This window comes from Felis catus, chromosome B3 (assembly GCF_018350175.1).
Source record: "Felis catus isolate Fca126 chromosome B3, F.catus_Fca126_mat1.0, whole genome shotgun sequence".
Classification (NCBI taxonomy): Eukaryota; Metazoa; Chordata; class Mammalia; order Carnivora; family Felidae; genus Felis; species Felis catus.
Window position 1 is genome coordinate 95,775,479 of NC_058373.1, and position 24,483 is coordinate 95,799,961.

Here is a 24,483-nt window from a genome sequence, read left to right on the forward strand (position 1 = left end):
ATACCTTTTATGATTGCATGTAAGCTATAACTCCTGTTGGATGATAGCTGTAACTCCTGTTTTGTTATATTTGTGGTTGTTTTAAGGTATACCCTATGTATCTTTAACTTATTGCAGTCAACCGTCAATTTATATTATTCCACTTTATAAATATTATGAAGTCTTATAAGAGAAACTTTTTTTTCCTTCTCTCCTAGGCTTTTTGGCTCTTATTGTCATTCATTTTAGTTTTTTATATGTTTATGTCCCATGATACATGGTTCCTGTTTTTGTTAATCATCTTAACATTAAAAAATATTAGTAAAAAAAACCCCTTCCATTTCTATTTATATCATTACCATTTTCAATGCTCTTTATTCCTGTGTTTTCCTTTTTTTTAATATGAAATTTATTGACAAATTGGTTTCTATACAACACCCAGTGCTCATCCCAAAAGGTGCCCTCCTCAATACCCATCACCCACCCTCTCCTCCCTCCCACCCCCCATCAACCCTCAGTTTGTTCTCAGTTTTTAACAGTCTCTTATGCTTTGGCTCTCTTGCACTCTAACCTCTTTTTTTTTTTTCTCCTTCCCCTCCCCCATGGGTTCCTGTTAAGTTTCTCAGGATCCACCTAAGAGTGAAACCATATGGTATCTGTCTTTCTCTGTATGGCTTATTTCACTGAGCATCACACTCTCCAGTTCCATCCACGTTGCTACAAAAGGCCATATTTCATTTTTTCTCATTGCCACGTAGAATTCCATTGTGTATATAAACCACAATTTCTTTATCCATTCATCAGTTGATGGACATTTAGGCTCTTTCCATAATTTGGCTATTGTTGAGAGTGCTGCTATGAACATTGGGGTACAAGTGGCCCTATGCATCAGTACTCCTGTATCCCTTGGATAAATTCCTAGCAGTGCTATTGCTGGGTCATAGGGTAGGTCTATTTTTAATTTTCTGAGGAACCTCCACACTGTTTTCCAGAGCGGCTGCACCAATTTGCATTCCCACCAACAGTGCAAGAGGGTTCCCGTTTCTCCACATCCTCTCCAGCCTCTCTAGTCTCCTGATTTGTTCATTTTGGCCACTCTGACTGGCGTGAGGTGATACCTGAGTGTGGTTTTGATTTGTATTTCCCTGATAAGGAGCGACGCTGAACATCTTTTCATGTGCCTGTTGGCCATCCGGATGTCTTCTTTAGAGAAGTGTCTATTCATGTTTTCTGCCCATTTCTTCACTGGGTTATTTGTTTTTCGGGTGTGGAGTTTGGTGAGCTCTTTATAGATTTTGGATACTAGCCCTTTGTCCGATATGTCATTTGCGAATATCTTTTCCCATTCCGTTGGTTGCCTTTTAGTTTTGTTGGTTGTTTCCTTTGCTGTGCAGAAGCTTTTTATCTTCATAAGGTCCCAGTAATTCACTTTTGCTTTTAATTCCCTTGCCTTTGGGGATGTGTCGAGTAAGAGATTGCTACGGCTGAGGTCAGAAAGGTCTTTTCCTGCTTTCTTCTCTAAGGTTTTGATCGTTTCCTGTCTCACATTTAGGTCCTTTATCCATTTGGAGTTTATTTTTGTGAATGGTGTGAGAAAGTGGTCTAGTTTCAACCTTCTGCATGTTGCTGTCCAGTTCTCCCAGCACCATTTGTTAAAGAGACTGTCTTTTTTCCATTGGATGTTCTTTCCTGCTTTGTCAAAGATGAGTTGGCCATACGTTTATGGGTCTAGTTCTGGAGTTTCTATTCTATTCCATTGGTCTATGTGTCTGTTTGTGTGCCAATACCATGCTGTCTTGATGACAGCTTTGTAGTAGAGGCTAAAGTCTGGGATTGTGATGCCTCCTGCTTTGGTCTTCTTCTTCAAAATTCCTTTGGCTATTCGGGGCCTTTTGTGGTTCCATATGAATTGTAGGATTGCTTGTTCTAGTTTCGAGAAGAATGCTGGTGCAATTTTGATTGGGATTGCATTGAATGTGTAGATAGCTTTGGGTAGTATTGACATTTTGACAATATTTATTTTTCCAATCCATGAGCAGGGAATGTCTTTCCATTTCTTTAAATCTTCTTCAATTTCCTTCATAAGCTTTCTATAGTTTTCAGCATACAGATCCTTTACATCTTTGGTTAGATTTATTCCTAGGTATTTTATGCTTCTTGGTGCAATTGTGAATGGGATCAGTTTCTTTATTTGTCTTTCTGTTGCTTCATTGTTAGTGTATAAGAATGCAACTGATTTCTGTACATTGATTTTGTATCCTGCAACTTTGCTGAATTCCTGTATCAGTTCTAGCAGACTTTTGGTGGAGTCTATTGGATTTTCCATGTATAATATCATGTCATCTGCAAAAAGCGAAAGCTTGACTTCATCTTTGCCAATTTGGATGCCTTTGATTTCCTTTTGTTGTCCGATTGCTGATGCTAGAACTTCCAGCACTATGTTAAACAACAGCAGTGAGAGTGGGCATCCCTCTCGTGTTCCTGATCTCAGGGAAAAAGCTCTGAGTTTTTCCCCATTGAGGATGATGTTAGCTGTGGGCTTTTCATAAATGGCTTTTATGATCTTTAAGTATGTTCCTTCTATCCCGACTTTCTCAAGGGTTTTTATTAAGAAAGGGTGCTGGATTTTGTCAAAAGCCTTTTCTGCATCGATTGACAGGATCATATGGTTCTTCTCTTTTTTTTTGTTAATGTGATGTATCACGTTGATTGATTTGCGAATGTTGAACCAGCCCTGCATCCCAGGAATGAATCCCCCTTGATCATGGTGAATAATTCTTTTTATATGCCGTTGAATTCGATTTGCTAGTGTCTTCTTGAGAATTTTTGCATCCATATTCATCAGGGATATTGGCCTGTAGTTCTCTTTTTTTACTGGGTCTCTGTCTGGTTTAGGAATCAAAGTAATACTGGCTTCATAGAATGAGTCTGGAAGTTTTCCTTCCCTTTCTATTTCTTGGAATAGCTTGAGAAGGATAGGTATTATCTCTGCTTTAAACGTCTGGTAGAACTCCCCTGGGAAGCCATCTGGTCCTGGACTCTTATTTGTTGGGAGATTTTTGATAACCGATTCAATTTCTTCGCTGGTTATGGGTCTGTTCAAGCTTTCTCTTTCCTCCTGATTGAGTTTTGGAAGAGTGTGGGTGTTCAGGAATTGGTCCATTTCTTCCAGGTTGTCCAATTTGTTGGCATATAATTTTTCATAGTATTCCCTGATAATTGTTTGTATCTCTGAGGGATTGGTTGTAATAATTCCATTTTCATTCATGATTTTATCTATTTGGGTCATCTCCCTTTTCTTTTTGAGAAGCCTGGCTAGAGGTTTGTCAATTTTGTTTATTTTTTCAAAAAACCAACTCTTGGTTTCGTTGATCTGCTCTACAGTTTTTTGAGATTCTATATTGTTTATTTCTGCTCGGATCTTTATTATTTCTCTTCTTCTGCTGGGTTTAGGCTGCCTTTGCTGTTCTGCTTCTAGTTCCTTTAGGTGTGCTGTTAGATTTTGTACTTGGGATTTTTCTTGTTTCTTGAGATAGGCCTGGATTGCAATGTATTTTCCTCTCAGGACTGCCTTCGCTGCGTCCCAAAGCGTTTGGATTGTTGTATTTTCATTTTCATTTGTTTCCATATATTTTTTAATTTCTTCTCTAATTGCCTGGTTGACCCACTCATTCGTTAGTAGGGTGTTCTTTAACCTCCATGCTTTTGGAGATTTTCCAGACTTTTTTCTGTGGTTGATTTCAAGCTTCATAGCATTGTGGTCTGAAAGTATGCATGGTATAATTTCAATTCTTGTAAACTTATGAAGGGCTGTTTTGTGACCCAGTATATGATCTATCTTGGAGAATGTTCCATGTGCACTCGAGAAGAAAGTATATTCTGTTCCTTTGGGATGCAGAGTTCTAAATATATCTGTCAAGTCCATCTGTTCCAATGTCTCATTCAGGGCCCTTGTTTCTTTATTGACCGTGTGTCTAGATGATCTATCCATTTCTGTAAGTGGGGTGTTAAAGTCCCCTGCAATTACCACATTCTTATCAATAAGGTTGCTTATGTTTATGAGTAATTGTTTTATATATTTGGGGGCTCCGGTATTCGGCGCATAGACATTTATAATTGTTAGCTCTTCCTGATGGATAGAACCTGTAACTATTATATAATGTCCTTCTTCATCTCTTGTTACAGCCTTTAATTTAAAGTCTAGTTTGTCTGATATAAGTATGGCTACTCCAGCTTTCTTTTGGCTTCCAGTAGCATGATAGATAGTTCTCCATCCCCTCACTCTCAATCTAAAGGTGTCCTCAGGTCTAAAATGAGTCTCTTGTAGACAGCAAATAGATGGGTCTTGTTTTTTATCCATTCTGATACCCTATGTCTTTTGGTTGCCGCATTTAATCCATTTACATTCAGTGTTATTATAGAAAGATACGGGTTTAGAGTCATTGTGATGTCTGTATGTTTTATGCTTGTAGTGATGTCTCTGGGACTTTGTCTCACAGGGTCCCCCTTAGGATCTCTTGTAGGGCTGGTTTAGTGGTGACAAATTCCTTCAGTTTTTGTTTGTTTGGGAAGATCTTTATCTCTCCTTCTATTCTAAATGACAGACTTGCTGGATAAAGGATTCTCGGCTGCATATTTTTTCTGTCTAGCACCCTTAAAAATCTCGTGCCAATTTTTTCTGGCCTGCCAAGTTTCAAAAGAGAGATCAGTCACGAGTCTTATAGGTCTCCCTTTATATGTGAGGGCACGTTTACCCCTTGCTGCTTTCAGAATTTTCTCTTTATCCTTGTATTTTGCCAGTTTCACTATGATATGTCGTGCAGAAGGTCGATTCAAGTTACGTCTGAAGGGAGTTCTCTGTGCCTCTTGGATTTCAATGCCTTTTTCCTTCCCCAGTTCAGGGAAGTTCTCAGCTATTATTTCTTCAAGTACCCCTTCAGCACCTTTCCCTCTCTCTTCCTCCTCTGGGATACCAATTATGCATATATTATTTCTTTTTAGTGTATCACTTAGTTCTCTAATTTTCCCCTCATACTCCTGGATTTTTTTATCTCTCTTTTTCTCAGCTTCCTCTTTTTCCATAACTTCATCTTCTAGTTCACCTATTCTCTCCTCTGCCTCTTCAATCCGAGCTGTGGTGGTTTCCATTTTGTTTTGCATTTCATTTAAAGCGTTTTTCAGCTCCTCATGACTGTTCCTTAGTCCCTTGATCTCTGTAGCAAGAGATTCTCTGCTGTCCTCTATACTGTTTTCAAGCCCAGTGATTAATTTTATGACTATTATTCTAAATTCACTTTCTGTTATATTATTTAAATCCTTTTTGATCAGCTCATTAGCTGTTGTTATTTCCTGGAGATTCTTCTGAGGGGAATTCTTCCGCTTGGTCATTTTGGATAGTCCCTGGCGTGGTGAGGACCTGCAGGGCACTTCCCCTGTGCTGTGGTGTATAACTGGAGTTGGTGGGCGGGGCCGCAGTCAGACCTGATGTCTGCCCCCAGCCCACCGCTGGGGCCACAGTCAGACTGGTGTGTGCCTTCTCTTCCCCTCTCCTAGGGGTGGGATTCACTGTGGGGTGGCGTGGCCCGTCTGGGCTACTTGCACACTACCAGGCTTGTGATGCTGGGGATCTGGCGTATTAGCTGGGGTGGGTAGGCAAGGTGCACGGGGGCAGGAGGGGCAGGCTTAGCCCGCTTCTCCTTAGGTGATCCACTTCAGGAGGGGCCCTGTGGCAGTGGGAGGGAGTCAGATCTGCTGCCGGATGTTTGGCTCCGCAGAAGCACAGAGTTGGGTGTTTGCGCGGAGCGAGCAAGTTCCCTGGCAGGAACTGGTTCCCTTTGGGATTTTGGCTGGGGGATGGGCGGGGGAGATGGCGCTGGTGAGCGCCTTTGTTCCCTGCCAAACTGAGCTCTGTTGTCCGAGGGCTCAGCAGCTCTCCCTCCCTTTGTCCTCCAGCCTTCCCGCTTTCCGAGCAGAGCTGCTAACTTATGTCCTCCCAGATGCTAAGTCGCGCTTGCTGTGGGAACACAGTCCGCCCGGCCCCTCCGCTTTTGCAAGCCAGACTCAGGGCCTCTGCTTGGCCGGCGAGCTGCCCCTCCTACCCGGCTCCCTCCCGCCAGTCCGTGGAGCGTGCACCGCCTCGCCGCCCTTCCTACCCTCTTCCGTGGGCCTCTCATCTGCGCTTGACTCCGGCGACTCCGTTCTGCTAATCCTCTGGCGTTTCTCTGGGTTATTTAGGCAGGTGTAGGTGGAATCTAAGTGATCAGCAGGACGTGCGGTGAGCCCAGCGTCCTCCTACGCCGCCATCTTGACTCTCTCCCTGTGTTTTGATCTATATTTTCATCTGGTATAATTTTCTTTTTGCATAAAGAACTTCCTTTAATATTTCTTATAGTGCAGACCTGCTAGAGATTAATTATTTTAGCTTTTGAATATCAAAAATGTCCCTTAATTTAGCTGTGTGTGTATGTGTGTGTGTGTGTGTGTGTGTGTGTTTGAGAGAGAGGGAGAGCATGTGCACACAAGTGGGGCAGGGGCAGATAGAAAGTGAGAGGGGTGGAGGGTGCCTGGGTGGCTCAGTCGGTTAAACATCCGACTTCAGCTCATGTCATGATATCACAGTTTGTGAGTTTGAGCCCTGCATCGGGCTCTGTGCTGACAGCTCAGAGCCTGGAGCCTGCTTCGAATTCTGTCTCCCTCTCTTTCTCTGCCCCTCCCCTGCTCATGCTCTGTCTCTCTCTGTCTCTCAATAATAAATAAATGTTTAAAAAAATTAAAAAAAAAAAAAAAAAAGAGAGAGAGAGAGAGGGAGAGAGAGATATTCCCAACCAGGCTCTGTGCTATCAGTGCAAAGCCTTCCCTGGGGCTCAATATCAGGAAACTTGAGATCATGACCTGAGCTAAGAAATTGAGACATTTAACTGATTGAGCCACCCAGGTACCCCTCAGCTTTGTTTTTGAAGGATTCACTGTATATAGAATTCCAGGTTTATGGAAATTGTTTCAGTATTTTAAAAATGCTACTTCATAATCTTCTTTTGTGTCTCCCACAAAGAATCTTCTGCTATTCTTATCTTTGTTTTTATGTACTTTGCATTTTTTCTTTCTTCCTGCCTTAAGAATTTCCCCAAATCACCAGTTTTGACTAATTTGATTACTTGATTCTTTAAATGTCTAAATTTATAATTTTCTACCCATTAAAAGTTTGTTCACGTATTTTTCTCTTTAACATCCCCCTCCCCCATACTTTCTCCCTAAGAGACTCTAATTACACAATTTTTAGGCCATTTAAATTTGTCCCAGAACTCACAAATGCTGGGTTTATTTTTTCAGTATTTTTTAATATCTGTGTTTTATTTTGGATTACTATGTCTTCAAGTTAATGCTTCTTTTCCTCTGCAGTGTCTAATCTATTAATTCCATTTAGTATTTTTTTTATAACAGACATTGAAATTTTCACCTTTATAAGCTTGGTTTTTAAAAACATCTTCCATATTTCTTCTAAACGTCTGAAAATATAGAATATAATTATTATAACTGTTTTAATATGCTTTGTTTATTTTTAACATGTATGTCAAATCTGAGTAGGATAATTTCAATTAATCGATTTATTTTGGGGATGTGGTGTGTGAATGTAAGTTCTGAATATAAGTATAGGATATATACAACCATGAAGTAAATTCAATATTACTCAAAGGGCATCATATTGATCATGTTGAAGAGAAGATGAGATTACCTTGGTTACTTTTAGCAGATAGAAGTTTTCTTCTATTACAAAGTTTAGCAATCTATATTAAATCCAATCACTTTCTTTATTCTTAACTTATGTAATAATCTGGCATGTGTGCATATATGTGTGTATACATGTGTTTACATGTGTTTATATCCCAGTAGCTAGCATTGTGTCCAGTATATGGGTCTCAATGAACAATTTGTTCCATAAATAAATATATACATGAATGAATGAATGAATGAATGAATGAATGAAGAGGAGAGAACTTGGCATATCCATTCAGTGTAGAAAAGTTGGGGGGAAAAATGTCCTTTCTTGGATGCTGGTTGAGAAAGCTAAGTTGAATAATCAGATTATAGAGTATATTTTTTAAAAAATGTGTATTAACCTATGTAAAAAGTAATGATTAAAAATATTGTATCATTTAATAAAAGAACTTTACTATAGGAACCATATGAAGTCTGGTGTTTTAGGGGACTCTTTGTCTTTATAATTCATAAGAAATTATGTTTTATGTGAATTGAACCTCATCTTGAATAAATGGACCTTGAAAATGTATTCCATTCAACACATTCTGAAAATCAATCATACGTGAAATTGGTGCTCTGACAATATCCATGAAGATATAATCATATATGATTCACGTTTCAACAAAATCCTATTATTGTATACACTTTGAGACTAGAAGTGTTTATATCATCATTCAGGATTCTTATGTTAATAAAATATTGTTACCTCATGAATAATTTCTCAGAAAATATTTTTAAAAATCCTATTTTCTGAAGAGTAACTCAATATCTTCTGAGGCACATATTATGTCTTCTATTTTTGTATATAAGACTTCAATGTAAATTGTGATTTTTTCCTCAGTGTCATTTGTCATTTGGATCAAGATAATTTTATTCAGAATTTTAAAATATAAAATTTATGAAAAATTCATTCTAAAATATACTAGTTTCTCAAATATATTAATTATCTGACATCCATATATATTTATATATTATAAAATTAAAAAGAATAGGAAATAATTTTGTATTATTTAATTGTCAATTCTCAAATAGAATGAGAGATTGGACTGTATACCCATTTTCATCATTTTATTTGACCATGTGGACTGCTAATTCAGCTCACCCAAAAGGGGGAAACAAGCTAAAAATAAATATTTGGAAACTAAATTATTCCAGTTAGTTGTCAGGATGGTTTATTTTCAGTGTCTTCCTTCCTTTACTTGCTTTGCAGACTGTCATCATTATCAGGTTCATGTCCAATATTGGGGTGCCTATGGCCAGAATACAGATAGAGGTTTACATACTATATTTATAAATATTTGAAAGTTACAAATTAAAGCAGCAATTTATAATATAAAATATATTTTATCCTTCTACTTGATGAATATCCTCATAAAAACCGGGAAGTGCTGACTTGAATTTATACTGCTTAGACTCCAGAGTTCTGCGCCAAAGTGTGAAGGAAGAACAGCTTCCAAATTTCTCTGACCTCCTACTGTGCCCCCACCAGGCATTAATGGTCCCAGGGCTTTACCCCCCACGCTCAATTCCCCTCCGCCCACCAGCAGTTGCCTCCTAGCTACCCTCAGGTTTAGAGGTATGCACGTCTTTGCAATAGTCAGAGTGCCCAGCAACAGTCCTTGAGGAGGGAATTCCAGGTTTCTAGACATCCTGAGTGGATCAAGAAGGGTACCAGGGGTTCAGGTGGGAATAGCATCTCCTGACACTTAAGATTGTTTATACTATAGAGAGGGACATGGTTAGAGTCAGGGATGAAGGAAAGCTAGATCCAGGCCTTCTAAAACACTGGCCCCAGGGCAGCTGGCCACCCATCTTCCCTGGGCCTAAAGGAAGCCCAGACTGTAATATACCTGAATATCTTAGACTTAACAATATTGTCAAATCACCTTCAATCTAGTGATTATATTTGTTCTTCCAAATTATGACTACAGTTAAGAGGAAAAAATTTTTATCTTTCATTCTGAATAATTAAAATCGTTAGCTAAATATGTGCATTAACATAGACAATACATCTAATTTCAAAGCTGTGTCAAATATAATAAGCAAGTATCCAGGAAGGAAACAAAAAATGACATAAGTTGTAATAGGACATTTTTAGTTTACCAAGTATGTGGTAGTTAACTCTTAATGAAAATTGTAATATACTTTTCAAACAACCTAAGTTTGCAAAGCTATATGATCTAGAAATTGATGACCTATTTCTAAACAGGTACCTAATATACCACTATTTATTAACCATGTAATTTTACTTATATGTGAGAATGAATTATATTTTTATGTAATCCCATTGTATAAGTACATTTTCTGATTTAATTTTACATTGATAAAGAATTATTTTGGGGCACCTGGCTGGCTTTGTCAGTAGAGCATACAACTCTTGATTTTAGGGTTGTGAACTTGGGTATAGAGATTACTTAAAAAATAAATTATTAAAGGTTATTTTCTTTTCCATGTTTCTAGTTTCAATAGATAGTAGAGAAGTTCTCTCAAAAATGTCTTTTCCTTATGTACTTTATTTCTTTATCTGGATTAGCTCTTCAAGTATTAGTTTAAGATTTTCTTGTACAGCTGCTTGAAAAATGAGGAAAATAAATTTTGTTCAAAAAGTATCTTAGAATAACAGTTTATTCCAATGATACGTGAAACCTATTATCATGTTGAGCATATTAAATTCAATTGAAAAATAAGTATAGCACAAAAATGATTCATATGTCAAATGTGTAAACCACAATATGGAATTAATTATAAATAGGCTTTATGAAAGAAGATTTTCAGATCCATTAGAAAAGTACATTCAGCATTTTACAGATAGCAGAGTAGAATCTTTCTTGAGAGCAACTCTATATCTACAGAATATTGCCAGACTTTCAGAATAAGTGTGTGTGTGTGTGTGTGTGTGTGTGTGTGTGTGTGCGCGCATGTGTGTGTCTTCAACCACTATTCCACTAACACTTGGCATAGACCAGTCATCTGCCTCCTAATGTATATCTCTAAACCACACATCTCCATGCCCATTTTCCCAAGAAACAAAATCAATTATCTCAGCATATAATTTTCTCTGGAAATTTCTTAGGATTTGTGAGGTAAATCATGGAGTTCTGGAGACACAGAGAAAGACTCCCAGACTCCTATTCTCTTAAATCTGTTTCACACAGAGATGTTCTACATTTATTTGTTAAATATTTTGGAGTGTTCCTATGATTTCATTTGAAAAAAGTGTTCTATGTCTTAAAAATATTTTGCAACACCTGGATGAACATCATTAACTTGGATTTCAGCAGTTATTATGTAACTGTAAATCAATATTATCCTATGATTATATGCATCATTATTTAAATTCTGTTAAAACAAATATAACCAGTGTTTCTTCTCTTTGGTAATTTAAAGTAGAAACATCTACCTGGAAAAAATAAATAGAAATTCATACAAATCTTATCTCTAAAAGAAGAAAATAAAACCTACTTTTTTATAATTTAAAAAAACACATCTTTCAGAAGACAGATGGCTAAGAAGATATTAGAAGATGCATAAATTAAACAAAATTGATTGATAAACCTAATAAATACTGATTGAGGGCTAACCTGAAATTTTCAGAGGAAACTAACAATGCATGAATCATTATTTATACCCCCTTCTTTAAATGAGATGAGAGATCTCTCCTATGTTTAGAGTGTTGTATCTGTAAGTCTTTCTACGAAATGAACTGTAGAATTTTTAATACACAATTAGCAAATTGGCAAATATTTTGGATCAATTAAACAATCATATTGAACTAGTTGGTGCTGGTTCATAATTGGAACTCAAAAAGGAGCCAGCTTTGTATTCAGAAATAAGTGTACATGAGTAAGAGTGAAGACTTTTCATAAAATGGTTTAAATGGCTTAATGCAATTTAGGATCATATTCTGACTTTTATTATGTGTCTGTTAGAGAAGAAAACATTAGCATACATTAGGTTAGTAATAATTATGATCTCTTCTAATATTAATGATTGATAAGCCTAATAAATACTAATTGAGGGCTAAACTGAAATTTTCAGAGGAAACTAACAACACATGAATCATTATTTGTACCCCCTTCTAATATTAATGACTAATTCTATACACAACTTTTACAAGCAATGGTAGAATTCTGCTTTAGGAAAATCCGTATGGTACTTAAAAATCATATGGTACTTAAAGTTTCATATTTTTCATCTTATCTTGCTTGAAAAATTAATTCATAGTACCTACCCTATCAGGATTGTCAGCAAGATTGACAATACACTGAAGAACAGAAAACAAAGAAGAGTAAAAAAATAGCAGATTGTCAAGTTCAAGGAAACTGATATAGGGATCAATCTTTTTCTTTCTTTCTTTCTTTCTTTCTTTCTTTCTTTCTTTCTTTCTTTCTTTCTTTCGGAATCACTCTTAACATTAGCTTTATTGATGGTCTGTAAAGTGATGCCAATGGAAACTAAATGTTCAAGTATTTAATGATTAATGATATAAAACAGGGAAAAACATACCTTGAAAGTAAAAGAGAAAGAAAGAAAGAAAGAAAGTAAGAAAGAAAGAAAGAAGAAAGAAAAAGAAAGAATGAATTACCCAAGAATCAATTGTTCATCATATGGAATATACTTCTACATTGTTTAAAATAAAATATAGATAGGCAATGGTATAAAGTAAGAAAAGGTGGAGATAAGCTATAGAGGAGCTGTGTCAAATTCCATTTGGTATTATAGATTGCTTATCTAACTATTGAGTATATACTCAGGTAATACTTTCCTGTTATTTCTAGAAAAAACAATTCCTTCTTAGTAATATGATATTCTTTGTAAACAATAAGAAATACTATTCCAAATGGAAAATACTTGTTATCAAATACGGAAGTATTTATATACATTTCCACTATATTCTATTTTATTTTTTTTTAATTTAAATTTATTTATTTATTTATTTATTTATTTATTTATTTATTTATTTATTTATTTATAAAGAGAGAGCACATGGGGTAGGGACAGAGGGAGAGGGAGAGAGACTTCCTAACAGGCTCCATGCTGACACAGTGCAGAGCCTGACCCGTGGCTTGAACTCATGAATCATGAGATCAGGAGCTGAGCCGAAATCAAGAGTTGGATGTTTAACCAATTGAGGCACCAGGGACCTCTATATTCCATTTTCTTAAAATACCATGTAAGATATGTATGTGGAAATATGTAACTCACTACCATTTCCTTCTATAATTATCATTTAAAAACTTTCATATCTGCATTAGTGGGAAATCAGATTTTTTACAATGGAAGAAAACACAGATTTATCATAAATTCCACATGTAGAAACAAGCCTGTCACTACTTAATTATTGAATAATTTACAGTTTTAATAAGCATTAAGTTTTTGCCTATTTATTGTGAAAGCATAGCATAACTGTTAGTGTGAGGCTTATTTAAAATAACATGTTCAGGGTGCCTGGATGACTCAGTCAGAAGAGCATGCAACTCTTCATCTCAGGGTCTTGGGTTCAAGTCTCACATTGGGTATAGAGATTACTTAAAAATAAATTTCAAAAAATGTTCATTTTACTGTCGACCTTTTTATATTGATGGATATACTTAATCATATAATATACTCATAAGCAGGTCAAAAATAAGAATATATTGTCCTTTATAATGTCTAAGATTATTGTTCAGTAATTTAAAAACATATTTTGCTCTGGTACACATGTTTTCTGAAGTTCTCAGGGTGACAAATAGTATGCCCAAGAACTAAACAAAATAAAACAAAACTTTAGTATCCTAAAAGTAGGGTGGTCAGGACACCTGAAGGAGATGGAAGAGATGAGGAAGGTAGATTTTGGAGTTTTGAGGAAAAAGCAGGGAAACATTGTGGCTAGAGAACACTATGAATGGAGCAGAGTTGGCAAGAGAGAGATGCCTCAAGAGAGAGGGACAGACAGGTAATAGGATAATAAGGAGGATTTTCTATACCATTGAAAAAATTTTACTTCTCTCAATGCAATGGAAACTTACTGGAGTGTTTTAAGCAGGGACAAGGTCTGATGTAAGTTTGGAAAAGAATGTCTGTAGCTGTTGTTTTGAGAATAGACTATGTGCTGAGGAAAGGGAGAGGCAGAAATACCACACAGGATGCTACTGGGATAAGTAGAAGATGCGTCTGAACGGTAAAGGTGGAAGTTGTGTCATCTGATTCTGACAATAGTATGACGATAGAATTTGTTGAAAGTTTGGATATATATGTGAAAGAAAAAATCACAGGAGTAATGGCTGACTCCAAGGTATTTTACCTAAATAATTGGAAAGGTGGAGTTTCCTTTTACCAAGATATTGACAACTAGGGAAGAAGGCATAATTTTGGAGGGAAGACCATGATTTCTTTTGTGCACATATTAAGTTTGAGATTTGTATTAGACTTAAGAAAGGAGATGTTGACACAGAAGTTTGATACATGGGCATTCATATTGGAGGAGAGGTCCTGCATATATACATTATATGACCAATACATGCCTATTTATTTTTGTTTTGTACTATTCATTTAACATTATTTATCCTTTTCATTCCTTCCTTCATTCCCTTTTTTTCCTTCTGGACCATTTCTTCCTTCCTGCAGAATTCACTCAAGTGGGTTTTTGTTTGTCTGTTTGTTAGCTTTTAGTGGAAGTTTTCTGGCAAAAAAAAAAAATCTTTGCTTTTATTTAGTTAGTCATAATAGTATTAATTCACCTATAGTTTTAACGATTATTTCACTGATAATGCACTTTTTAGATTGGCAATTATTTTCTTTCTGTATTATAAAGTGCCATTCCATTATCTTTTGGTTGTCATATTTCTATTAAGAAATTTCTATGAGGTGTTTTATATTTGAACTTATTGTTTCTTTGACGATAATACAGGCATTCTTCATTCTTTGTGCTTCACTTTATTCCACTTCACAGATATTGTATTTTTACACATAAAAGGTTTGTGGCAATCCTGTGTTAAGCAAGTCTATAAGAATCACTTTTCCAACAGCATTTTCTCACTGCATGTCTCTGTAGTGTTTTGGTAATTCTCACAGTATTCTAACTCTTTCATTATTATTATTATATTTGTTATGGTGATCTATGATCAATGATCATTGCATTGTAATTGTTTTGGATACCACCATTAAGATGGTGAACTTAATCATTAATGTGTGTGTTCTAACAGCTCCACTGACCTGCCCTCTCTCCATCTCTCTCTGTCTCCTCAGGCTTCCCTATTGCCTGAGAAACAACAATATTGAAATGAGGCCAATTAATAATCCTACAATAGCCTGTAAGTGTTTAAGTGAAATAGACTTGCAAATCTGTCACTTGCAATCAAAAGCTAGAAATGATTAAGCTTAGTGAGGAAGGCATGTCAAAAGCCAAGATAGGTAAACAGCTAGCCCTCCTGTGCCAAACAGTTAGCCAAGCTGTGAATGCAAAGGAAAAATTCTTGAGGGAAATTAAAAGTTCCAGTAAACACACACGATAAAAAAGTGAAACAGCCTTGTTGCTGATATAAAGTTATTGTGTCTGAATAGAAGATCAAACTAGCCACAACATTAAGTCAGAGCCTAATCCAGAGCAAGGCCCCAACTCTCTCTCTCTCTCTCTATTTTAGAGAAAGACAGGGAGAGGGACAGAGTGAGAGAAAGAGAGAATCTTAAACAGACTCCATGCTCAGCACAGAGCCCAACGTGGGGCTTGATCCCATGACCCTGGGATCATCATTTGAGCAAAAATCAAGAGTAGGACACTCAATTGACTGAGCCGCTCAGGTACACCAAGGCACCAACTCTCCTGAATTCTATGAAGGCTGAGAGCAGTGAGGAAGATGCAGAAGACAAATTTGAATCTAGCAAAAATTGGTTCATGAAGTTTAAGAGGCTGTCTCTATAACATTACAGCACAAGGCAAAGTAGCACATGTTTATGTAGAAGCAGCAGCAAATTATTTAAAAGATCTAGCTAATTAAGAAAAGTGGCTACACTAAACAAATTATCAGTCTAATTTTGCTGAATGTTTTAAGCCCACTGTTGAGACCTACTGCTCAGAAAAAAGATTCCTTTCAACATATGCTGCTCATTGACAATGTACCTGGTCACCCAAGAGCTCACTGAAGATACACAATGAGATTATTAATGTTGTTTTCATAACTACTAACACAGCATTCATTTTGTAGCCCATGGATCAAGGAATCATTTTGATATCAAGTCAGATTATTTATGAAACATGTTAGTCTATAGCTTCTATATAAAATGATTCCTCTGATTAAGCAAAGAATATTTAAAACCTTCTGGAAAAGATATACCATTCTAGATGCTGTCAAGAGCAATTCATTGGAAGAGGTCAAATTACGAACATTAAAGGAGTTTAGAAGCAGTTAACTCCAAGCCTCTTGGATGACTTTGAGGGGTTTAAGACTTCAGTGGAGGAAGTAACTGCAGATGTGGTGGAAATGTGAGAGAACTAGAATTAGGAGTGGAGCCTAAAGATGTGATATAATTGCTGCAATCTCATGATAAAAGTTGAACAGATGAGGTGTTGCTTCATATAGGTGAACAAAGACATTAGTTTCTTGTGATGGAATCTACTGGTAAAGACGCTGTGAAGATTGTGGAAATGACAACAGAGGATTTAGAATATGACATAAACTTAGTTGATGAAGCAGCAGCAGCAGGGTTTGAGTAGATTGACTCCAATTTTGGAAAAAGTTCTATTGTGGGTGAAATGCTATCAAACAGCATTACATGCCACAGAAAAATCATTTATGAAAGGAAGTCAATGGATGTGGCAAACTTTATTGTCTTGTTTTAAGAAATTGCCACCGTCACCCCAACCTTCAGCAACCACCACCACTGATTAGTCAGCAGCTATCAACTCTGAGACACGGCTGCCCATGAGCAGAAAGGTTAGGGCTCACTGAAAGCTCAGATGATGGTTGGCATTTTTGTTTTTAGCAATAAAGTATCTTTAATTAAGTTATATGCATTGCTTATTCAGACATTTTTATTGCACACTTAATAGACTACAGTATAGTATAAACATAAGTTTATATTAACTGGGAAACCAAAAAAGAAAACATCACATGATGAGCTTTATTGTAACATTCACTTTATTGCAGTGGTCTGGAACTGAGCCAGCGATATCTGTAAGGTGTGTTTGGGCATAGATTTTTCTTGGTGCTTTGATATTTTCTGTTTGCCTTTGGTTTTAGCATATACTCTGATGCATATTGGAATGGTTTTCTTTGTATTTATCCTTCTTGAGACTTCCAGAGCTTCTTGAATCTGTGGATTGATGTCTTTCATGATTTCTGGAACATTTTTTTTCTTCATAAATTTCTTTTGATCTACTTCTATGTACATAAAATTTTTATTATAGCCAACAAATTTCTTACTGCTTTTCTGTTAATTCTTTTTTGCTTTTTTTTTACTGCTATTTCAATATATTCTCTTGTTCTGACTTCTTGTTTTTAAATGTACTACAGTTGACCCTTGAACAATGTTGGTGGGCTAATGGTGATGACTTCTATGCACTGAAAAGTTCCCATGTAAATTTTGACACCTCAAATACTTAATAGCCCACTATTGACCAGAAGCCATAATGATAATATAAGTAGTTGATTAATGCATATTTTATATGTTATGTGTATTATATTCTGTATTCTTATAATAAGGTAAGCTCAAGAAATAAAAATGCTATTAAGAAAATTGTAAGGAACAGAAAAGAGATTTACAGCACACATCAGTTACAGTATAAATGCACTATAATACAAAACTGTATTTATTGAAAAGAAATCCACATATAAGAAAACCCATGCAGTTCAAACTTATGTCATTCAAAGATCAACTGTACTTTGCTCTAGTTAAATGCTGTTAGTTCTATCTGCTGAGTTCTTAATTCAAAATATTTTTAGTTCTAACATTTTCACTTGACTGTGTTTTATTAATTGCAATTTGTTGGTGAAATTAGATGCTTAATGAGACTAGTTTGTATGTTTCAAGGCAGTATTTTGATGCCAAGAACCTTGGCAGGGGATGGGGGCACACAAAAATCTCAAGACCCCCTCCTCACTACTGCTTAGGGTAGTTTTGATATCTAGGGAGAGTTTGTCTCATTCTGAATAGAAGTTCTTGATTTCTCTATAGATTTTTGGAGAAACAAATGATATAATGAAAGCCAAAACACTTAGCACTGTGTTGAACACATGAATCAATACCTGATGAATGTTACTAGTGTTACTATTACTGAATTTTGCTGATACAGGATCCATGCTTTCACTTCCATGTTCTCTTTATAGCTGCTGTATTTTGTGTCTTGGGTATGTGATTAGATTTACTTAACTGTGACTTCTTTCAGTCAAGAGAGGGTAACAGGGACAAAGTTTATCTACCTGCCTGCATTAGTCTGCTTGTGCTGCTACAACAAAATATCTCAATCTGCATGGTTTAAGCAACAGAAACTTATTTTTTCATAATTCTGGATGCCAGAAGTCTACGATTTGTTTTCTGGTGGGGACTCTCTTTCTGACTTGTAGACAGCCACCTTTTCACTGTGTCCTCACATTGCCTTTCCTCTGTGCACCTTCTCCTCTGCAGAAGGAAAGAGAGAGAGAGTGCACTGATGTTTCTTCTTATAAGGACATGAATCCTGTCAGACCAAGGCTCCAGTCTCAGGGCCTCATTTAACCTTAATTACTTCCTTAGAGACCCAGGTCCCAATATTCAGTCTATAGAACTGTCTAAAACAATCTAAAAAACAAAACAAAATGTATGAAACAATGGTTCTCAAGACATTGAACATAGGCAACAACAAACCACAATCTCTTGGAGATGGGAAACAAGTAAGGATCAGCCCTTCAGCCATTTTAATTGCTCTAGTTTACTGCCTAAAGAGAGAAAGCAGATGTTGACACAGCAAAAGTAAGTAAGATGGAGGTTGCTTGTCTCCTTGAGTATAGGAGATAGACCTGGGATCTGGGGAAGGCCAAGATGGCTAGAGTTTGCGGGGCAGAGTACCAAAAAGGACAGTTGCACAGAGAAATCCAGAGATGCCAATACCCCATGAGTATTTGAGCACTGATCAGTGTGTGCATGTGAGGAAACCACCCAAAGCTGGGGAATAATTGCCAATAATCAATAAAAAGAATGACCTTCAGAGTTCACTTGCGCCCAAAAATAGTGCTTTTCCTCACAAGTCAGGTTGGGTAATTTCATAATTCATTGGGCCTACTATAGAGTGCTTAGACGTAGGAAAAAATGATATCTCAAATATATGCTGCCATGGTCCCATCCAAAAAAAGTTTAAAAACTAGGTCCCCAATGATTATATTGTTTCCAAATAACTCAACTATATCCCAAAATCAATCTCAAAAATATTCAGAGGTATACAAAAATGTCCAGTGCCCAATAAAGCAAAATTTACCGTGTCCATCATGCAATGAAAAGTTACAGGCATGCAAAAAACAAAGCAAAAAATTATAATCCTCACATGGAGAACTATCTGCCAAAATCGTAACAATGATAGCATTAGAAGAAAAGGTCTTTAAAACAGTATGACTATATTTTATATGTTCAGGAAGGTTGAGGAGTAATTGAACATGTTAAGTAGAGAAATGGAAGATTAAACTGAATTTTTAAAGATAAAAACTATGGGTGAGATAAAATATATACTGCATACAATTAGTGGGAAATTAGACATTGTAGAAGAAAAGGCTAGGGAAGTTGGAAACAGCAGCATAACCAATCTAACGTGAAACTCACAGAGAAACAAGACTTAAAAAAGAACAGAAATCAGTGAGCTGTGGGACAAACTGAAAGCAGTATTTCAAGGTGAAGCGCTGTGTGAGGGAACTTGAAGGAAAAGAGGTGCTCTGGACTTTATTAAATGGAAACAATCACAGAAGTTTTGTAGCATATATTAGGCTTGGCATTTTCATTGATGACACAATTGAGTTAGAAACGGTAATCACAAGCTGACATTCATGCTGTTTTTCTGCTGGTTTCTGTGGCTACCCTATGTCTGTTGTTCCTACTTCTGGTGTGCTGACAGGGTTCAATTTCTCATACCTTCTGAATTTCATGTTCTGCAAATCATCATTTCCATTACTCTCAGAATTTTCATATATTTTTCATAATATGGTGAAGCCATTAGCACAGTGTTAGACATGTGCTTAAATATTTGATGAATGCTATTTTATATTTTTAGTACAATCCTCCTGAAAATAATCAAGTTGTTAGATATATTGTATTCCAATACAATAATTTACAATGAATGATTTGAACTAGTGTTTTATTAAATCATGGTAAACATGTGTTTGGCAGACTTCTTGAGTTAAGGTGTAGCTATATCCAATGAAACTGTTTCAATTGACCAAATGATTTGAATTCCACCTGCAATGGGGGCATTGGATGACGCTGTAGCCTATTATTTTTGATATACAGGTAGACAAAATAAGCATTTTAGAGTTGTTTTTTTCTTTTGTCCCTAGAGAGGATACATCAATTTGTATCTGGGACAGCACAGTCCTCATTTAAGGCAAATTACCTGAATAGACTTTGGAGTTAGTCACTTGTTAGGGATACAGTTAACCAGAAATTAATATGGATACCAGAGGAAGGGGTAGGTATGCTGGAGTTATATGTCTCAGGACGTTTGCTTTATTTGTAGTGGAGTAGAGTGAGCAAGTAGGAGAAATGCATTTTTGTGTGTGTTGAATGGAGACTTTATTTTTGTAGTGAGTGGGTGGTTTTGGTTCCTGATTTTTATTCATGAGTGGTTTTTATTGTTGAGTTTTACTGGGAGAGTTACTTGCAGAAGATGAGAAGCCGAGACAAGAGGCAGAAAAACTCACTTTTCATGAGCAATTTCTGAGATTTGGGGTCGAAATATTGTGGGTTGTAATACATATGAACAATTTTAGCTCCGAGCTGAAGAGAGAGCCGTCTTCTCTTTCTCTGCTCAGAAACTGGCATTGCTTTTGCATCACAGACTGGGAAGTTTTGAGGTATCACGAGAAACCTCTCTGGCAAGGATGTTACTTACATCTGGATTCAGAGTCCAGAGTGTTCACCTTTACACTATGGACCCATAACGTATGTCCAAAGAAACTCCATTAGCAGGTGGAAATTGGCAATTCACTTAGAGTGATGGAAGGGCCAATGGGCAATGGGGAAGGGAGAGCTGGGCAAAGGGAGACTGTGAGTTGCAGCCACCGGGGACTTACTACACTATAAAAATAAGTGACACTTTCCTTGGTCAACTCCCAGGAATAATGAGAGATATCCGGTTTTGCTGAGAAGTTTGAAATGCCGCTATTATGAGAGGAGAACGAGCTGTTATAAATGGAAATATGACTTTATGTTTATTCACAGGTTGGTGAGGCCTGAATATTTGGCCCATTCATGATCTGCATTTCATAGCAGGAAAAGTACTAGGATCAACCAGCACTTTCCTATTTTTCGTGTGTGTGATCGATAGATAACCTTTATTAAATAAGGGTTGTTCTTGAGAGTACAAACACAAACAATCGCAGCTCAGTTATTTGCCAATTGTCTCTTGCTAAAGGCATTTATGTTTTGATGAAACCTGGTTAATATCAATATCAATAAAACAACTGGCTAAAGAGCAAAATAATATTGAAAATCTATCCACGGTGAATGTCATCCTAAATTTAGCCCATAGGCATGTTGCATACATAAATGTTCAAAAAGAGGAGAAAAGGGCAAAACTGGCTGCAGTGTGGATTTCAGTCTTAAAATTACATCACTCTGTTGTACACCTGAAACCATTTGCAGCAATGTGGATGGAACTGGGGGGTGTTAGGCTAAGTGAAGTAAGTCAGACAGAGAAAGACAGACACCGTATGTTTTCACTCATATGTGGATCTTGAGAAACTTAACAGAAGACCGGGGGTGGGGAGGGGAGGGGAAGGAAAAAAAAAAAAGTTCCAGAGTGGGAGGGAGGCAAACCATAAGAGACTGTTAAGGACTGAGAACAAACTAAGGGTAGATAGGGGGGTGGGAGAGAGGGGAAAGAGTGATGGGCAGGGAGGAGGGCACTTGTTGGGATGAGCACCTGATGTTGTATGGAAACCAATTTGACAATAAGTTATACTGAAAAAGGAAAATGAGATTATCCTAACTGGAGACTAATTAACCAGTTAATATGAGTGAACATGAGTTTCAGTTTTGAATTTTTTTTTAAATAAAAAGTAATCTAGTACACAAAACTTTGAGAATTAACAGACATTTCATTGGAATTCCCACAGTAATAAGAAAATGGAGTTTTCCAAAAGTTGACCATTTCTCACCGATACAAATGCGGCACTGGGCCTTTTAGGTTTTTCTAAATGTTGCATGTTGTCAAGGTACAGGTTACAGGTGGCAATGCGTTCCCTCTTATACCTTGAGTTAGTTGAAGTTACAGTTCACCACTGTGCCTCTGACAGAAGCTCTCTCATTTTGCATCTGACATGTCACTTAACTTGCTCCCCAATCTAACAGGCTTTTCTCAAAAGAGAGTTTTAAAAACATAAGAAAGACACATTTCCTTGACAGAATTTGACCTCTCATTATTTGGAGTTAGTCCCTCTTGCTTTCCCAAGTGGCTCATTTAAAGTGGTCAATTTGTACTTTGCACTGCCTTTCAGATAAATGTGCAAGAGTTAGAGGCACATGTAAGTATCTGGATTTTTTGGTGATGCTTTTAAAAAAAATATGATAAGATAAAATATGGCAGTATCAGAGAGCTGTAATAGGCCCCTCTAATCTAAAAATATATAAGATTTAACATGATTTGTGTGAGCCAGAATTTCCCTAAAAGAGGTAGCTTATAAAATTATTTGCTACTTTTCAATTTAAATTGGGAGAACGTCTCATTGTTAATTGTGGCCCACCATGTTTATTATGCATAATGAGGAAGTATAGTTTTCTTTGTAGCAAAAAGTATTAATAATTGATAAAACATATCATGAGGAGCGTAGAATGTGTGTGTCTTACCCTGGAAACAAATGTGTCACCTGAATATATTCAAAATATGAGCTAAAATATTTAGACGGTAATACTCTTAAATATGTAAATCCAGTTCATCATCATTACTTATAAATCTATAGAAAGCTAATTTATTAAGAAACTGAATAAACTCTTGTTTTTTCTCTGATAGAAATAATCTTAAAATGAAATCATTGAAAATATATTCAGTTTCTGAAACATTTTTTTTTTCCTCAAATGCTGTGTCAATGTTAAGACCAGTTTCGATCATGAGCAGCAAGCTTTCCAAGTGTTAAAGTAAATGAAATGGTAATTATTAAAAAAAAAAAAAAAAAAACAAAACAAGGGATTCCTGAGTTTTCAGATTGTTTGGAGTTATTTTTCAAATCTTCAAAAGGTGATTCAAAAGAATGCTAGGTAATCGGGTATTTTTATGTGCTTAGACATAAATTCATTCTCAATGTTGTTTTTTTTTTCCAAAGTGTATAATTTGTTTATCCTTTTCTTTTTATTTCCATGTAAGAAAGTTTTCTGAGATCCTCAGAGCACTTTATCAGTATATCAATCTCTCAGTGTGTGTGCAGAATCCCTAGGAGTACCATTCCCTGGGTGGCAAGCAGATAGTCTAAGAACTTGAGCTGAATTTAAATCTGACTTATTAGACTGAAAAAGCTTTGACAGAAGGGTAAAAGTACAACATGATTCTTGTTACATGTCTTTTTGCTCAAAGAAATTAATATATATAAAAATATTAATCATTGCTAGCGATAAAGATAATAATGTTTTCTATATGTATTTTTAAGGTATTTGGTACAGCCTTTGAATAATTAAAAAAATGACTTTGGTGTACATTACAAGAAAATTTAAAAAAAAAATTATTTTACTCCAAAGAATAAGGCTCTAAGTGTGATTGATTTATGTGATACTATGATAGGAAAAGATAGGATTCAGTAGGCAAAAAGGGAAAGATGAGGACCTGAGGTCCCTGGGTGGGGAAAAGCACATATTTGGGAACAATGCTGGGAGTGTCTGACCACAGCAAACCCCCTCAGGCATAAGGTTCCTCTTAAGAATGAAACAGACCTCACTAACTCCCCCTCAGGTTTCTCTCAGGAATTTGACAAAAGACCTAAGTATGGCCTTAGGCCACCCCTCATACAATTAAATTGAGCCTATCAGGAATAGATGACCCAGCGCCTAGAGCTATCACGCCAATAAGGGTGGGATGTGAATGGGAACAGGGGGGCTCTTTGTTCACCTGGCGCTGGTAGCCAGGGGAGATTTTGTTCTTGGATCCCACAGCACTGGAACAACTGGAGAGACAGTTCTTGGCAGGCCAGCATTCCCAGAGCACTACACAGAAAGCAGACTGAAATCCACCACCAGTCCTTCAATGAAAAAGGCCTGTTCACTTGTCCTGGAGCCGTAGCCTGAGGGGCAGACTTTAGGTGTGCCAGATATAGAAGCTATGGAGGTACTGTCAGGGGACAGAGTCTGGGGAAGGCAAATCAATAAAGAATTGTCAGCTTTAAATGACACATTAAAACAGATGGACTTAAAAGATACATACAAAACATCCCTATGCCAAAGAAGCAGAATACACATTCGTCATAAGTGCAATGCAACATGGAGCATTCTCTAGTCTAGAGCATATGTTAGGCCACAAAAGAGTCTCAATAAATTTAAGAAAACTGAAATTTTATCAGGCATCTTTTCCAATCACAGTGGCTTGAGGCTAGAAATTAATTACAG